Raw genomic sequence first — 14,289 nt, forward strand, 5'->3', positions numbered from 1 at the left:
CGGTCCATAAGGTCTCAAATCCCCATGGAAAAGAAATGTGAAAAAGCAAAATGGCTGTCTGGGGAGGCCTTACAAATAGCTGTGAAAAGAAGAGAGGCAAAAAGCAAAGGAGAAAAGGAAAGATATAAGCATCTGAATGCAGAGTTCCAGAGAATAGCAAGAAGAGATAAGTAAGCCTTCTTCAGTGATTAATGCAAAGAAATAGAGGAAAACAACAGAATGGGAAAGGCTAGAGATCTCTTCAAGAAAATTAGAGATACCAAGGGAACATTTCATGCAAAGATGGGCTCAATAAAGGACAGAAATGGTCTGGACCTAACAGAAGCAGAAGATATTAAGAAGAGGTGACAAGAATACACAGAAGAACTGTACAAAAAAGATATTCACGACCCAGATAATGCACTCACCTAGAGCCAGACATCCTGGAATGTGAAGTCAAGTGGGCCTTAGAAAGCATCACTACGAACAAAGCTAGTGGAGGTGATGGAATTCCAGTTGAGCTGTTTCAAATCCTGAAAGATGATGCTGTGAAAGTGCTGCACTCAATATGCCAGCAAATTTGGAAAACTCAGCAGTGGCCACAGGACTGGAAAAGGTCAGTTTTCATTCCAATCCCAAAGAAAGGCAATGCCAAAGAATGCTCAAACTACCGCACAATTGCACTCATCTCACACGCTAGTAAAGTAATGCTCAAAATTCTCCAAGCCAGACTTCAAAAATACGTGAACCGTGAACTTCTTGATGTTTAAGCTGGTTTTCGAAAAGGCAGAGGAACCAGAGATCAAATTGCCAACATCCGCTGGATCACGGAAAAAGTAAGAGAGTTCCAGAAAAACATCTATTTCTGCTTTATTGACTATGCCAAAGCCTTTGACTGTGTGGATCACAATAAACTGTGGAAAATTCTGAAAGAGATGAGAGTACCAGAGCACCTGACCTGCCTCTTGAGAAATGTGTATGCAGGTCAGGAAGCAACAGTTAGAACTGGACATGGAACAACAGACTGGTTCCAAATAGGAAAAGGAGTATGTCAAGGCTGTATAGTGTCACCCTGCTTATTCAACTTATATGCAGAGTACATCATGAGAAACACTGGACTGGAAGAAAACACAAGCTGGATTCAAGATTGCCGGGAGAAATATCAATAACCTCAGATATGTAGATGACACCACCCTTATGGCAGAAAGTGAAGAGGAGCTAAAAAGCCTCTTGATGAAAGTGAAAGAGGAGAGTGAAAAAGCTGGCTTAAAACTCAACATTCAGAAAACGAAGATCATGGCATCCGGTCTCATCCCTTCATGGGAAATAGATGGGGAAACAGTGGAAACAGTGTCAGACTTTATTTTTTGGGGCTCCAAAATCACTGAAGATGGTGATTGCAGCCATGAAATTAAAAGATGGTTACTCCTTGGAAGAAAAGTTATGACCAACCTAGATAGCATATTCAAAAGCAGAGACATTACTTTGCCAACAAAGGTCCATCTAGTCAAGGCTATGGTTTTCCCAGTGGTCATGTATGGATGTGAGAGTCGGACTGTGAAGAAGGCTGAGCACCGAAGAATTGATGCTTTTGAACTGCGGTGTTGGAGAAGACTCTTGAGAGTCCCTTGGACTGCAAGGAGATCCAACCAGTCCATTCTGAAGGAGATCAGCTCTGGGATTTCTTTGGAAGGAATGATGCTAAAGCTGAAACTGCAGTACTTTGGCCACCTCATACGAAGAGCTGACTCTTTGGAAAAGACTGTGATGCTGGGAGGGATTGTGGGCAGGAGGAGAAGGGGACAACAGAGAATGAGATGGCTGGATGGCATCACTGACTTGATGGAAGTGAGTCTGGGTGAACTCCGGGAGTTGGTGATGGGCAGGGAGGCCTGGCGTGCTGCGGTTCATGGGGTCACAGAGTGGGTGACTGAGTGACTGAACTGAGCTGAACTGAAGTCATGTGTGTTGGAAGGGGAGGGGGCTGGTCTCCATCTCACCCTCCACCCACTAACCATTCCTCCAACAGACTTTTATGACACAGTTGCTGTGACCAGCCCCAGAGTAGACCCTGAGAACACAGAAGTGAATCATTTGACCCACTGCCCCAGATGAGACCAGGTTTGGCCCTCGGGCGGGATGCAGTTTTGAGGTCTGGGAATACGGTGGAGGCTCTCCCAGGTTCCAGTTAGGGAGGTTCCTCAAGAGGCCAGTCCCTGCTGGGAGTTGGCCCCTCCTCCGAGCTGGACCTCAGTCTCCCCAGCGTTCAATGTAGGCGGAGAGGTGGTGGCCCTGCACCCTCCCAGCCCGAGTCCTGCCTGCAGCCCCACACCCGAGGGCACTTCGCTCCTCTCCTGCTCACCATTCACCCCAGAACCTGAGGGAAAATTCTTGCGCTATCACTCTAATTGCCTGCAATGGATGGTGACAGGTGGGAAGCTGGGAGGTCAGCATGTTGACAGCCCCAGGGAGATCTAGGAGCAAGCACAGGAGGTGGACAGGCTGTTGGGGAACGGAGGGAGGGAGGTTGGGACTGCACAGTAGCTGGATGGGGAAGTGGGGCGGTGAACCCGGAAGCACCCCCCGCCAGCCAGGCCTATACACCCCCGGGCTGGCTTCAAGATGCCCCAGCAAGTCCCCCACCTGACAGTCTCCCTCTCAGTGACCTCCCACAGTCCCTGACATCCCACCTCTGGGTCACTGTGAACCACAGGTCTGGGAACGACAGTCTTTGATGGAAGCCCCCGCACTCACTCTGGGGCCCTGGGCCAGCCCCTTACGCCTGGACACTCTCGGGCTCTCTGTGGACAGGGAGGGGCTGGGCTGCACCACAGGCTGCCCTGGCTGCCCTGCTCACGGGGGCTCCGGAGACCCCTGTGAAACTGTGCTCTCCCTCCCTCCTCTTCTCTACTCATTCACTGCAGTTATCTGACAAACACTGAGTGTATATCCAGAGGTGGATGGTGGTGAACGGGGAGGGACCTGTTCAAGGCACTCATGGTCTTGAGAATGGAGGTCCTTTGATCCGGGGTATGCATGATGCTAAGGAGATCAGCCCTGGGATTTCTTTGGAAGGAATGATGCTAAAGCTGAAGCTCCAGTACTTTGGCCACCTCATGCGAAGAGTTGACTCACTGGAAAAGATTCTGATGCTAGGAGGGATTGGGGGCAGGAGGAGAAGGGGACGACAGAGGATGAGATGGCTGGATGGCATCACTGACTCGATGGACGTGAGTCTGAGTGAACTCCGGGAGCTGGTGATGGACAGGGAGGCCTGGCGTGCTGCGATTCATGGGGTCGCAAGGAGTCGGACACGACTGAGTGACTGAACTGAACTGAACTGAAGGGAAGCACAGGAGGTGGTGTGGGCACTCAGGAGGGCTCTAATTCAACCTGGGGGCAGGGCAGACTTCCTGGAGGAGGCATCGCTAGCTGAGGGATGGGATCAGAGTTAGCTAGGTGAGGATGAGAGTGGGGCAGCGGCGGGATGTTCCAGGCAGGGGTAAGGGCATGTGCAAAGGCTAGGAGGTCAGTGAGGCTCATCTCACCCCATGAGCCCTGACCCAGTGTTAGAGAGGGTGGAACACAGAAGATTCTGCCAAGGCTCCTCTGTGAGTCTCCCCTATGTGATCCCAGGCAATCGGCTGCCGCCTGCCTCAGTTTCCCTGTATGTCAGATGGGCCTGGATCCCTTCTCACGGAGGCTATAATAAAGCCCTAAGAGACAGGAGGAGTGAACATCCTTTGGAAAAGCCCAGCGTGCACCTTAGAGCAAGGGACTGAGCCAGCCCTGGGCTGGGACCACCGAGCTGACCCCACCCTTGCCTGCCCCCAAGCGTGGTTGGGCTGGAGGGGCACCAGGTGTGGCAGCCTCCAGGACATAGGCTGCAGAACTTCCTACCAGCAGCTCTTGGAAGGCACTCCTGGCAGCAAAGGCCATTCCTTCCCTGCATCCATGGAGACCCATTTAGAGACAGGGGCCTCTGGGCCCAGCAGTGGTCCACACAGAAGACAACAGCCACAGGGAAAACAGGGCACCCCAGGCTGCATCGGAGCAGATGGCCGTGTGGCTGCTCTGAAAGGGGCGTTCCTGGAGCTGGCAGAGGGGGCATTCAGAGGGGCCCAAGCCTTACGGGGCACTGGCTAGGTCCTGAACGCTGCCTGGCAGCATTTCAGTGTCTGGTCTGCATCCTGTCTGCTCCCTCAACCTCAGTAGTTCCAGACCCTTACTGTGCATGGTAAGACCCCAACAGAAGACTTCAGATACTTTGAGAAGCAGGAAGCAATCAGCAACAATTTTTTTCCCCAAATTCCTATAAGCCTTACAAGCCTTCACCTCCTTCCCTCCAGAGTGGAGGGCAGGGGGGGAGGTCTGCCCCCTGCAAGGGGCAGCTCCTGCAGGAGGCCCGACTCCTATGGTGTTCCTGCCCCAGGACTGTCCGGCAGAAGCCCTCGCTCCTGACCGCGAGTTCCCGTCGCCACTCCCTCCCTCGCCCTCTTTGAGGCTTGGTGTCACAGGACACCACAGCACCATTCTGTCCTGTTTTCTTCACGGCTCTCACTGCTCCCTCTCTGTCCCCTCAGTGGGTTCCTCTTTCCCTTGCCTGATAAATGTGGGTACCCCTGTGAACGCCGTCCATGGCCTTCTTTTCTTCTCACTCTATTCACAATCCAGGGAATGTGAATCCATCCATCCATATGGTTTCAGAGACCGCAGTGCCGTCACTGAGCTGTCACTGACCACAGCTGCTATTCAGGACCCGCTGTCCTAGCCTGGACCCCTTTGTCCAGTGGCCTCCCGAGCATCCCCCACCCAACATCCCCCAGAGCCTCACCCTCCCCTCCTGGGTGTGTCTCAGCTGAGCTCTGCCACCCTTGTCAGATGGACCCATCTTTGCTCTTCCTTCTCTCTCCTCATCCTCGTCCCATCAGTCACCAGAGTTCCCCAAATCCCTCTGAACCGTGCTCGGCCCTGGCCCAGGTCACCACCAACTTCTGCCAGAATCACTGCGTGTCGCATCCTCCCCACTCGCTCCAGTCCTCTCTCTTCACCACGGCTGGAATGAGCTCCTCACACCTCAGAGCTGCCTCTGTCAGAACGAGTTCCCAACATGCCACTGGAGTGGAGACCAAGAGCCTTGAGAAGGCAAGGTACCATGCCTGATCTTTGCCCCCAAGGCTAAGATCAAATCTGGCACATGGTGGTGGCTTCACGAATGTTTGCTGAGTGAATGACTAACAGGATCTATTAGTCTATATCTTTTCCATGATCTCATCTTTTCTCCAGGAGACCTGAGCTCGAGGACCCCCTCACCCTGTAGCCCTGGCCCGACCCCTTGGTGAGGCTCCCCACAGATTCCATCGATCCTGGGAGCTTGGCCCTCAGAACAGCCCCAGTCAGGGCCTGGGGCATGCTGGCCCAGGGGTTGGTAGACAGGGTTTGGGCTTGCCTCCAAGGTCACAAATCCTGAAAAAGGTACCACACCCATCCTGGAACCTGCAGGGAAGGTGTGGACAGTTTCCAAAGGGGCCCCTCGGTGTCGGAACTTAGCCTGCTCGGCTTGCCCAGGCTCCCGGGGTCTCCTGGCCACAGCTCAGCAGCTGACGGCTGCTCCCCAGCCAGCTCTCTGCAGGAAGGCACATCCCATTTCATTTACTGAGGCTGCATGAACCAGGAGAGGAGGGTGGCGAGGGGGTGGGGCACACAGAGCCACTGAGACAGAGTGAGGGAGAGGGACACAGGGAGAGAGGCAGAGAGAGGAGAAACACTCACGACAGACGGGGAGGGGAGAGCTCCAGAACACAAGGAGACTGAGAGGAGAAGAGGTGAGGTGACAGGGGCTGGGATGCAGGCCACAGCTGAGACTCAGAGACAACAGCAGGGAGAGAAGGAAAAGCAGAGATGCCGTGACAGCAAGAAAGAGATCCAAAGAGAGACAGGAGGAGAGAAGGGAGAGAGAGATGAGAAGAAAAGGAGAATCCAGCAATGAAAACAAAGGGCATGAAGGAGAGGCCGACACACTGAGAGCATCAGGGAAGGCTTCCTGGAGGAAGAGCCCTGGAAGGGGAGGGTTCAAATAGACATATGGGCTTGGGCAGGAGGGACAGGCAAGAGAAGGAACAAGGGCCTGGAGGAGGATTATAGGTTTGACAAATGGTGGGCTGGTTTGGTCCCCTGACCCCACAAGCCAGAGCATCACTTACAAGACATCATATACAGTCAGGGTAGGGGTCTGGCTCTGAGCAGGCAGAGCCCCACAATGTTTTAGTGCAGAGACAAAGTTTCCCCTTCTTTAAGCAGGCCTATGCCAGGGTACAAAGCTCAGTGAGCAGAGCATAGGCTGGGTCTAGTCCCTATCCCAGGCTTTCCTGGTGGCTCAGTGGCAAACAACCCTCCTGCCAATGAAGGGGAGACTCGGGTTTGATCCCTGGGTCAGGAAGATCCCCTGGAGAAGGATCTGGCAACTCACTCTAGCATTCTTGCCTGAAAAAGTCCCAGGGACAGAGGAGCCTGGTAGGCTACAGTCCATGGGGTTGCAAAGAGTAGGACAAGGCATTAGTGACTAAACAATAAGTCCCTACCCATCAGCTGGGCACAGTCTGACAGCTCCCATTAATCCTCTGAGACAAAAGACAGGGTAGGACAGAGCTAATAATCCTGTCCTGAGGTTAGGACAGACCACCTGTCTCAACAGTCAACCAGCTATGTGATCTCAGACAGTTGCCTTCCCTTCTCTAAGTCTCAGTTTTCCTGCAAAGGAATCTCTCACCTTCATGATTCTATCATGTGATTACTTGAACATAACCTCCTCCTCAGTGAGTCTCCTGGGCCACAATAATTTTCAAACATTAATTCATTTCATCTTTGCAGCAGCCTTTCCAGGTACTCCTAGTTTACAGATGAGGGAACTGGACCTCAGCGAGGGGGCGAGGCCTGCTCAAGGTCACACAGCCAGCAAAGGCAAAGCTTGGACCTCCATCCAGAGATGTCCTAGCTCGCTGCATGGGCAGTACACCCACTCTGAAGTGCCAGTGGCTATGAGGGATCCCAAGCTCATGTTGTGGGGTCAGGGCATCATCAGAAACATGTGTCCCTTGCTGGGATCACCAGATCGGAGAGGAAAGCGTGTGAGCGTTCAGTGCAAAGAATGCTCCAATTAACAGGGTAATTTTAAGACAGTGTTGGGGGGCCCGGCGGAGGGGAGGAGGGGGAACCAGATGTTCCCACAAAGGCTCCAGAGTAACACAGGCTCCCCTCGGCCAGCACACATGTTTTCTCTCCAGCGAGTCCAACGGGTTTCCAGTTTTCTCTTCCTAGAAGAGGGAGTCCAAGCCCATATTTATGTTCTGTCTGAAATTAATGCAAGGGGAACTTTTAAGTGCTAATCTCGCTGCCAGAATCAGTTGCTGGGTATCAAGCAATGGCAGTGTTTGTTTTCCTGAGGAAGTGTGGCAGGAAGGCTAGACGGATGAACCTGGGGGTGGACGGACAATGAGGGATACCCTGGGGCTTCGAATCTCCCAAGGAGGGTCCACCTGGGAAACTGGCAGTGCTGAGCTTTCTTTCTCCAGCTCTGCTGGCCAGGCAGGGCTGGACTGGGGCCTTGTCAGTCCTGTGAGGATGGAGACGATGTCTCCCTGTACCCAGTTTTGTGCCAGGAGCTGAGGCACACGGTCCCCACCCTGGAGGGCATCACAGTGCAGAGGGGAGACGGGCGCACAAACAATCACAGGACAGAGTGAGCCAGGCGGCGGCAGAGGGGTGCCAGGGGCTACGGGGCCGAAGAGGAAGGGACAGGATGCAGCCTGGGGGAGGGGCCGGCCTCCTGCTTGGGCCCCACTCTCGTCCCATGGTGAGGATGCAAGCCCGGGGTTTTCTGCTGGACCTGCACCCTCAGGACCTGAAGCCTCAGGGTTTCCTCCGCCAGCCTTCACTGGGTCTTCCTACAGGCCAGGCACGTGCTGGACGGACTGGGGGACCCTGAGGTAGGTCAGATGTTCCTGCCTGCCCCTCCTGGGGTCTGGCACCGCCCCAGGTCCAGGCAGACTGTGCAGAGCGACTGGAAATCAGCAGGAGGCGCTGTGGAGAGAGCTGCGGAGATGGACCCTGTGATGGGCTCTGTGAACTGCAGGGGGCAGTGCCCAGCTCGGGGCGCCCTGCCTCATGGTTGCTGCTCTTTTCAGCATCCAGAGGCTCCTTTCCTAGAATGGGAGCACCCAGCACCCCGGGAGAGCCAACACGTGGGCAGGGACACTTCCCGAGCTTCACTGTCCCTTGGAGCTGAGACTGGCCATGGGGGTCTCTCTCCAGGGTCCCAGCTGGGTCCTCAGGGGCCACCGAGCACTTCAGCCCTTGGATAGCCCTGCTCTCCCCTGGAGGGAGTCCTGTTCCCGGGGGCCTCTGGGCTTTGAAATAATACTGAGGAGGCAAGAGCTCATGAGTGCTGAGTGATGGCACTGTACTATGTTTTGAGACCACTTGTGCTGCCCAGTGATGCCAGGCTCCTCTTAGATGGACTCTGAGGGTCGAGAGAAGCCAAGTACCTGGTCTATCCAGGCTCCTTCCTATGAGGAGAGGCACTGGGCTCCTCATGCAGGCAGTCTGAGTCTGAAGCCCAGACACTCTCTTCTCTCCCTGCCTTCCCCACATGTCCAGCAGGAGTGCTGAGCCCGAAGCTGACATTTGGGCCCCCTGGCTCACAGACAGAGCTCCAGCCTAGTCCAGAGCGCAGTTAGGTTGGCTCCAGTTAGGGACGAGCTAGCAGATGGGATGTTCGAACTGGCTGGATGCTCTGGGCTGAAACAGGAAGGGTGACTCTGGCCAAGGACTGCAGGCTAGAGCAAGCATGCCAGCTGCCAGATGTGTATATGGTGGGGCGGCAGGGCCCTTTGAAACACCGTCGGAAATTCTGAAACACTTCTGGATACTGTGTGGCCTCATGTTCCAAGGTGGAGTATGGCAGATGATTGGTGTTTGCCTGGGAGAGGAGAAAAGTGGCTGGGCGTGTGCTGTTTGCTGGGCCCCTTGTTTCCAAGGTCCCCAGGGCCCTGCGTGAGCTGTGTGTGCTCTTCTGGGCTTGGCTATGAGCGCTGAGGGGTTTTGTTCCTGAGGCACCCAAGTGATCAACCAGTGGGGGAAGCAGGTGGGTATGGGCCTTGCCCTGAGGACTGTGGGGATGAACTGGAAGAGGAACTGGAAGGCAGCTGAACATGCATCGGGAAATTTCAACCAGCCAGTTCACACCTCCTCCAGGAAGCCTTCTCTGACTTACCTTCCCTCCTAGAAGAGTAGATGATAAATGTGCTCAGCACGAACAGAGTTGTGTTAGGAAATCCTGTGGGACTGGGGGAATCCCAAAGCGGAGGTCCAGGCAGGAAAGGGGAAGGGCATTCTCAGGTGAACAGAGGAGCAGCTAAATGACTTTTTGGTGGAGTCTGCCTGTCAGGAAGAATGGCCTAGTCATTGTTGACCACTGTTTCACTCAGTTCTAAGATTCTTGCTCTACTTATCTGTACCTCAATTTATCTACGCACCAAAGGGAATGATCAATATCATTTCGTCTCCCTCTGAGAGGCACTGAGGACATGAGAGTCACATGACCCGATGGATATGGGTGTTCTTCAAGAAGGATGGCACCCACTCTCCAAGGAGCAACAGCTGCTGTTATTAATTTTAAATGTTACCGGTGTGCAGTGTGTTGGATTTCTGTCTCTCCCTTCCTCAAGCCCAAGCCTTCATCATGAATCAACTTCTGTGTCTCGGCCCCATCGGTGTGTCTCTGGTTATGGGTCTGCTTCAGCTGGGGTATGAGAGAGGCTGGAGGCTGGATGTGTGTGTGCTTGGGGTAACAGATACAGCACCTCTGTCTCTGGTGCTCCCACAACCTGGCTTTAGACTCTTCAAATCCTGCTTTAGATTTGAAGAAGCAGAAGCTTGGACTTCTGCTTCCTGTGGTAGGGGACAGGTGGCAACAGGCCCACGTGGAGGGATTTCCAGGCCCTGGAGGGCTCTTAGCTCCATCCTCCTTCCAAAGAATTCAAGAGTGATTGATGAAAACTCTGTGAGAGGGTTAGAATGCTATGATGATGGAAGGCTGGGATATCAGAACCACATAATCTTAGAACAACAGGCTGTTAGGGTCCAAGGAATTTGGAAAGTCAGAAGTTAGAATTATATTCAAATTATTGCATGCTAGGGTCACAGGATATATGATAACCACTGGCTGTCAGAATTCACAATGAACAGGCCCTGCGGGTTAACTGGTCTACCCTTGAGTTTGGCTCGTGTCTCCAGCCCAGCTCTGCCAGCCAGCCCCTACATTATGCGCTCTGTTTCAGATTCTATCTTAAGAAATGGTGGGTGAGGGGGGAAAACAATGCAGTTACCAACTTTCTATTTTGCTGAGGAGGGCCTCTAAAAGCCCCATTTGTCTCATATTACCATTGTTTTTTTTTAAGCAAAAGATGTTTATCTTTAAACACAGTAGAAAGATGATTTCAGAATATAAGATAAGCTTATAAACTGAATTTTTCATTAATAAATTCTCCACCTTGTACTTATTTTTCTCAGTTATGTGGAGACCAGAGGAAATCCAGGGACACACTTGGCTCTTTGAGAACCCTCAGGATCACCTTGCCAAACTGCATGGGCCTGGCATTTGGGAATCAGCCCTTCTTTCCCCAACCCCAGGCCAATACACCCTTCCAAGGCAGGGGCCTGGGTCCTTTCAGAACATCTGGGTTGCACCCTGGCCACAGCCACCTTACAGGGAGGTGGGGCTTCCATCTGGGCCTGTTTAGAGTTGTCACACATGTGCACACCCTACTGCCCCTGAACCTGCTGATTAACCTCCAGAAGAGGTCAAACAGCGCCTGGATACAGAAACATCACAGACACCAAGGAGGGTACTCTTCTATGGGATGTGCCAGATAGAAAGACACTTGCCCACAATATTGTCAGCCTGTCTGGAAGTACACAGCAAGGGCACCCTGTCTGGGTGGTGGGGGGGGGGTGGGGTGGGGGGGCAGGCGGGGAATGGCCTGGTAGAAGACCCAAGAGGCAAGGATTCAGGTTGAAGGTCTGCCTGCCTGTGGCCTTGAGGAGGCCATTCATCCTCCCTGGGCCTTATTTCCACCTGCAAAATGAGTATAATAGCTCCCATCTCCTGGGATTATTGCAAAAAGCAGGGGTGATGCAATCCAAGAGCCTGGAATGGTGGGGCTGGCCCTCAGTAGAGCTTTTCGGATAAGGGTCCTCCACCACAGTAGAGAGTTTAATGCTGCTTCCTAAAGCACATCTGCTGCTGCTAAGTTGCTTCAGTCGTGTTCGACTCTGTGCAACCCCATAGAAGGCAGCCCACCAGGCTTCTCTGTCCCTGGGATTCTCCAGGCAAGAATACTAGAGTGGGTTGCCATTTCCTTCTCCAATGCATGCATGCATGCTAAGTCGCTTCAGTCATGTCCGACTCTGCGACCCCATGGACAGCAGCCCACCAGGCTCCTCTGTCCACAGGACTCTTTAGGCAAGAGTACTGGAGTGGGTTGCCATTCCTCCTCCAAAAAGCACATCTAGCACAGTCCAATGAGGCAGGTGTATTATCCCCGTTTTATAGATGAGAGACTGAGGTCTTGGAGGTGAAAGGGCTTTCCTAGGTTCTCTGAATTAACAGTGATGAAGCCTGGCTTTTTATCAGGCAGACTAACTCCGAAGCTCTCACCCTCTGCATCAAATGCCCCCTGGAGAGCAGACCAGAAGAGAGACCAGTTGGCCTACAGCACTGGGAATCCCAGTCTGTGCTTCTGGACTCCCAGGAAGGGGTTCTAGAGCAGGGCTGGACTGGGGAAGGTAGGTGCTGATGGACCAGGCAGGTGGAGACTCTTTCTCTCTCTCACTTAGCGAGTCTGAGGCTGGCCGCTGAGGCTGGTCTGCTGTAGAATGGCAGAACCTCAGGCTGTAGAGTGATAGAACCAGCAAGGCTGGGCTGGGGATGACTGGGAGTTGTATAATTATGTTTCTGTATCCTAAGCTATTTCCTAGGGACATCCATGAAGTTGGATTGAGAAAACTTTGCATGAGCAGACACCTGTTGGAGGATAGAGAAGCATATTTCCAGGGGTACAGACCCTTCCTCCCACAGCCTCAGGGGCCCTGTACCTCCTTTGGGGGCTGGACAGGACATGGGCTGCGAGTCAGGCTGACTCAGGTCCCCAGTGCCCAGGGGTCAGGGAAGGCCCAAAATGGAACAGGCATCCAGAGGGTGCCGTAGAGCAGGGGAGCCTGGAATTTGCAGACCATCCAAGAGCACTTAGCCTGTCCCTGCATGTACATCCTCAGCCTGCCAAAGGACATGGGACTCGGGAGGTACATGGACATAAGGACACAGCGAGGCAGGCATGGATTTTTGTCACCATGAGTTGTGTAGGGTGGGTCCCATGCCAACACACTGACTGTCACAGGTCCACTCAGCTGGCTCCCTGCCTGCCTGTGAGAGCAGAGCCCCTGACCACAGCTCCAGGACCAGGCACTCGTCCTGGCTGTACCCCCAAATCACCATGAGCTTCACCCACGTCCTGGTCTCTGTGGAACTCAGCCGGCCCATGGCTGCGATGAGGCAGGCAAGCTCGAGCTGGAGGCTGAACCCAGCTTTGAAATTCTTAGGATAAGGGTAAATGTGCAGCACTGAACAGGCCTTCTGCTCCAGGTATGGCTGAGCCAGAAGTGGCAAGATTGGCCCACAACCTGGGCCTGCTGCTACAGGGCAGAGGGTCTCTGAGAGCCAGGGTGGGGTTCCCATTGCCCTGGCTTTACTGCTGGCCCTGCCCAGGCTCTCCGGCCCAGGAGACCAGGACTGGAGGATCTGGTCAACATTCGCCCATGTATTCCTCCCTTCACTCATACATTATACATTCATCGAGCTTGAAACCTGTTAGGTGCTACTGAAAACACAGGGATGATTAAGTGGAGTCTGCGCTCCCGGAGTTCAGGGCACGGGTGGGAGACAGACCCAGCACCGCTCACCCACTCCACTGTGGGAAGCAGACTGGAAGCAGCGAGAGGACCAGGAGGCTGGAGCTGATGGAGCTCACTGGGCCAGGACAATGGCAGGGAGGATGGACAGAGTAGACAGGTGTGAGGTCTTTTGGGTAGTCTGTCGAAAGAACTGACCAGAAATCAGCCAGACTTCAGAGGCAGGGAAGAACCTGAAGGCGGGCAGGAGGCGTGCATGCTGGCCTGTGCCTGAGTGGACACTTGTGCCCTGTGGGCTCGAGGTTTCAGTGTCAGGGGCTGCCCAGGCCATTGTGATTTTCAGCTCTAGGCTCTCCTGTTTCTATACTCACAGAAAGGAGGTGCTGTTAGCCACCTCCAGCCCATGGGTGCCTGATCCTGAGCCTGGGGGGAAGGTGGGGCAGGTGGAGCGTGCAGAATGCTGGTCCCTCACTGGCCTCCCTCAATGACTGGGATCTCTAGGGGCTTCTCTTAGGCCAGGGGAGGAGCCTGGGGGCTAGCTGAGCTCCGAGTGGCTCCTCTTTCATGGTCAGCTGTGGGCCTTTCTGCCCGGGGACTCTGTCTATATGCCCATGGGGGGAGGGCTGGGATGGTGAGTGAGGGAGGGGTGTGCTGGGGAGCACTTCCTTTCCAGTACGGCCGGCCGCCAAAGCTGGGCCAGGTTCCCAGCAGGTGTCCTGCAGCCAAAGTCCTGCTTCCTTCAGGAAGCCCCTCCCACCGCTACAGGAATCCCTCCCGATCCTCAGAAGTCTGTTTTACAGCTCCTGGAATCGCGGATGGCCCAAGTGAGTCCTGGCTCTCTACTTAGATGAGCAAACCGTGGTTGCCCAAGTCGAGGCAGAGGCCACATCAGGCCATGGCACAGCCTCAGTGCGAGCCCAGAAGTCTCTGTCCAGCTGCAGGTGTGGCTCTAAAGGGGCCATCGCAGACGTCCTGTGTTTCTGAGGCCCTCCCGTGTGCCTCTCCTGTGCTGAGGGCTGCAGGGAGGGAAGACAGGTGCAGATGCACGAACCCTGGCTCTTGCCCTTTAGCTAATCAGGGTTGAATGAGTGGGGATGGGGAAGACTTCCAGTAATGAATCAGGATGTCCATACAAGCCCTTTTGTGTGAGACCGCTTGGCTTGATCCAGCTCAGCCTGATGTAGGCAGGCAGCGTGTGGGTATTTAGCCAGGGTAGGGAGGGGAGAGAGAGCAGCCAACCACCTCGTTTAACTCTCACAAAACAGGAGGTGAATTCATTCAGCCCAAACTGCCAGTAACATGAATAAAAAGAAATAATGTTTGTCTTGCAGCTCTGGAGCAAAA

General features: G+C 53.9%; 1 protein-coding gene across 1 annotated transcript in view; it reads right to left on the bottom strand.

Moving 5' to 3' along the window:
• TRABD2B (TraB domain containing 2B) overlaps nt 1-14,289 on the bottom strand; it is a 222,084-nt gene that overhangs the window by 14,459 nt on the left and 193,336 nt on the right. The gene's annotated exons all lie outside the window — the stretch shown is intronic.

Source organism: Ovis canadensis, chromosome 1 (genome assembly GCF_042477335.2).
Source record: "Ovis canadensis isolate MfBH-ARS-UI-01 breed Bighorn chromosome 1, ARS-UI_OviCan_v2, whole genome shotgun sequence".
Lineage (NCBI taxonomy): Eukaryota > Metazoa > Chordata > Mammalia > Artiodactyla > Bovidae > Ovis > Ovis canadensis.